This window comes from Bidens hawaiensis, unplaced genomic scaffold (assembly GCF_021521415.1).
Source record: "Bidens hawaiensis isolate Kalapana, Puna unplaced genomic scaffold, B.hawaiensis_p1.1 tig00001206_1, whole genome shotgun sequence".
NCBI lineage: Eukaryota > Viridiplantae > Streptophyta > Magnoliopsida > Asterales > Asteraceae > Bidens > Bidens hawaiensis.
Genome location: NW_027491069.1, coordinates 650,162 through 654,516, shown reverse-complemented (window position 1 = coordinate 654,516; position 4,355 = coordinate 650,162). Strand labels below are relative to the sequence as shown.

At 47.2% G+C, this 4,355-nt stretch overlaps 1 pseudogene; it reads right to left on the bottom strand.

Moving 5' to 3' along the window:
- LOC143564340 (delta(12)-acyl-lipid-desaturase-like) lies at positions 1–1,133 on the bottom strand (annotated as a pseudogene).
- Between the last annotated feature and the right edge of the window lie 3,222 nt (positions 1,134–4,355).

Here is a 4,355-nt window from a genome sequence, read left to right as displayed (position 1 = left end):
TGCATGGCTGTTCAATATTTATTCTTGTACCAGTAGATACCCTTGTTTTCTTCATCACTTTGATCATCAGGCTCAATGAACAAACAATTCTTGGATTCTCTCCATAACGCCACCAAAATCGGAGTGCTATCACTTTGATAAAACTCGCCAAGAATCGGCCTAATCGCTTTTGTGGCTTCCATGGCATGATAATGAGGAATATATGAGAACAAATGGTGTAGCACATGTGTATCGGTAATGTTATGGAACACCTTGTTTAGAAATCCATAATCCCTATCGATCGAAGCAAATGCGCCTTTCATCCAGTTCCATTCGGAGTCGTCGTAATGGGGCAAAGAAGGATGGGTATGATGAAGGTATGTGATGGTCACAAGGAAGGCGTTCATGACCATCAATGCACCTCCATAGGCACAGAAAACCCATACAAACCCTTGAATCATAGCCACTTTGTACAGAAAATAACAAACACCTAGGAGTCCAACATCAGATATCAGAATCAAGACTCGCTCGTTATCTGAGAAAATTGGACTCCTAGGATCTTAGTGACTAGCGAACTTATCATAGGGTCTTCCCGCAGCATTAATGGACAAATATAAGTGCCATCCGAGAGTGAGTTTCACAACAAGAGTTAGCGTTCGACCGACCGGGTTATCGAAGTAAAACGCGGAGGCATTAAGTTTTGATTTTGTCTTTGGCACATACACCTCGTCATGGTCAAGGGAACCGGTATTCGCATGGTGCCTGTGGTGGCTTATTTTCCATGAAAAGTAAGGTGTCATGAGGAAAGAATGTAAAACCAACCCTATGATATCCTCGAGCCACGCATGGTCACTGAAAGCATGGTGGCCGCATTCATGAGCGATAAGCCAAATGCCCATGAACACACAGCCTTGAATAAACCAGTAAACTGGCCATGCAATATAAGGAAGAGGGTGAGGGAGGTGTGGGATAAAAGCTGTTGCGAGGTGGTAGAAGATCAAGGCTGCTGTAAGGTCAGCTAGCAGATATGACAAGGATCGAATCAAGGATCTTTGGAAGCAATGGGGTGGTATGGCATGTTTTATATCTGCTAGTGTAAATGGAGGTTTTGAGGTTGGGGCTCTTTTGATAACATCACAAGGTTTTGAACCCATTTTACAATTAGTATAAAGGGATTGGTTCATGAAGAGGTAGGTCCCAGCAGAGCCCAGTTGGACCCGCAAGACTCACCTTGAAAAGAGACGTCTGCGTAGAAACCAACTGGATCCGCAGGACCCACTATGCTCAGACGTGACGTCCTTACGCGCAGTACGCAAGATGTTCCCGCAGGAAATGCCTCCCAATGGTGTACTCCGCCTGTTCCCGCAGCTGCGGATACAAGCCATCAGGGAAGGCCACCCGCGCAGCAAGGCTACACGCACAAGGCACTTAGCTCTCAATAACTCAGCAGTCACCTGAGGGGATGTGCAAAGCCGGGAACAATCCCGCACAAAGGCGGGAGTGGGAATACTCCCGCCCAAATAAGCCAGTCCGTACGATACGGGAAGATCTTTTGTACTGTACCTGACGAGGTATGGGCAAAAGATCTGACCAAAGATACGACAGCTCATTGACAACAGTATGGCGAGCAGCATGCTCTTGTACTGTATCACTATTAGCCGCTGCCTACTCACCAACTCCTGTCATACCACGTGCATAGCCGGCAGTTGGTGGAAAAGGAATAGTACACAGCAGGCCTGGTCACTGTCAACCGCTGCCTACCCACCAACTACCAGCATGGCACGTGCGTAGGCCACAGTTGGTAGAACAGGAATACTATTCAGCCGGCTGTACCTTCTTGGAAACCTACCTTCGGCTATAAATACCCCAAATGGTATGATCATCTCATCTTATCATCTTATCATCATATACTATCTCGTATTACATAATATACCTGATATCTGCTCTAGCAATCTCTTAATATACATTTATATTCAAGAGCAATCTAGTCTGATTCTCACGCCGGAGGGTGGTCACAAGGAGGAACCCCCCCTTCTCAGTGACGAGCTCACGGTGTCTGTTTTGCAGGTTATCAGAAGAACCATCTTTGCCGGGTCTAACCCCTCGTGGGAAACATCTATCTAACCCCCAGATTAACCGTAATCTGCCCGGGGTCGATTAGTGTTTCTTCATTGGCGCCATCCGTGGGAAAAAACTAGAACTTCATTTCTTTTCAGTTTTTTCAAACTTCTGGAAAGATGGTTAAAGAAACCCCGGTAACCACAACCCCAGCTACTGGGGGGAATACCGGCGACTACACAGTTTTTACGAACACTACCCCGGTTACCCAAGCCAGGGCAAGTGCAGTAAATTTTACGAACACTACCCCAGTTACCCAAGCTGGGGCAAGTGCAGTAAACAACCATCCCCTGGGATTCAATAATACCCAGGCGGAAAGACAACAGACGAGACTCCCCCGCCAAACACTTGAACAAGTTAAAGCGTGGGCGGAGGCACGTCAGAAGGAATTCCAAGCTGAGTTGGACGAACGCTTGCGTTCCGTCCAACAGGCTGACGAATTCGGAGAGTACTGGGACAATGATCCGGAGGAATCCGATAGTGACGCAAACCCTCGTCATAGGGCGAAAGGGAAGCGTAAGGAAACGGACTCCCAACCGAGAAGGCATTTTAAAGAAACCTTCAAACCAAAAAACACAGGTGGAAATCCACGTGACTTCTCGAAAACATTTACACCAACTGCTGCAAAGGCGGGAACGTCCAAATTTGCAAGGGACATTGCGGAAGCAATCGTCCCGAAAAGTGCCAAACAGATGTCCAACATCGGCACTTACGATGGTATATCTGATCCAGACGATCATTTGAACAGGTTCATAGCGGGGGCAACCGTCAGTAGTTGGACGGAACCTACGTGGTGTTACATGTTCCAAATGACGCTTGTTGGGGCAGCTAGAGCGTGGTTCGATCGTCTACCGGTCCACCACATCTACGATTGGGAAGACTTCCAGCAGAAGTTTAGCCAACACTTCAGCCAACAAAGAAAGTATACCGAGGAGCAATGGACAATCCTCAATTGCATTCGAGAAAAAGATGAATCTTTGACAGACTTCATCACTCGCTTCAACTCAAAGAAGCTAAGTCTGGGTAATATCAGCGAAGATCTTGTTCGCGTTGCTTTCATCCAGGGCGCGAACGACCCAGAGCTCATCCGCACCTTAACGGGTAAAGATGGCATGCCATCCACATGGGATGCCATCATGACAGCAGCAAAACGCTTTGCGGAAACGGAGAAGCAACTGGGTAGAGATCTCCCCCAGAGCACAAACCTCTACACCCAGAAAACAAGGGAAAACAACGTCCTTACCGCCCGACTAAACAAAAAGCGGAAGCTAGGCATTTGGCAGTCAAGGGTAAACTTTGACACCTCATCCGGCTTGCAACATCGGTTAGGCGGAAGGGATAACGTACAGTCGAACCAAAACTCCGGATGGACGCCACTCACCAAGAGCGTCACCGAGATATTCGCCACTGAGGAGCTCCCATGGCCAAAGGCTCCAATAATCCGACATCGTCACAATGCTGATCGGAGCAAATACTGTGACTTTCACAGGACAAAAGGCCACAACACTGAAGAATGCACAGACGTAAAGGACATGGTCGAAGCATTCGTCAGAGATGGGACGCTCGCGCACCTCGTGGCGCAATGAACGGTGAGCAGGCTGATGCGTGTAGAACCCCAGTTGGGGAAAACACGAATAAAATTGCAGCTTCAATGTTGGAGACTACATTCTGCGTAAACAACGAGATCCCGAACCAGGTGCATATCGGCTCGATGGCACTCCCATCCCAACAACATGGAAGGGAGCTCAATTACACAGTTTGCTGTAGATCAATTCCAAATTTGTAAAGAAAAGGCCCAGAGCCACTTCTAATGGAAATGATTCTCCTTAGAACATCGACGCTGATGATTTTACATTTATACCTTATGAACTTTCAACACTGGCCGGTTTTCACCGCATACATAAGTGTGAAAGTCGTTGCGTGGTGAAGGCGGTAAAACCCGCATAAACCCAAAAAACGGCAAACCTTCACGCAGGTCAGTCATAGGTAAACTTTGGTCATCCAACTAAATGAAAGTGCCGGTCCTAACCGCACAAATCATGAGAGGAAACCGAACCTATTGACAACCGCGCGTCGAATGGTTAACTTATTCAAAATACGGAGAATTTCTAACAAAAGGATGAGGAAAACCTCCACGCAGGTTAGATGTAGGTAAAGTTTAGCCATCATATTAAGTGCAAGTGACGGTCCTACCCGCACAATCACGAAAGAGGAAGCAAAACTTCAACCTATTATCTACCACGTTCAAAGGTTAACTT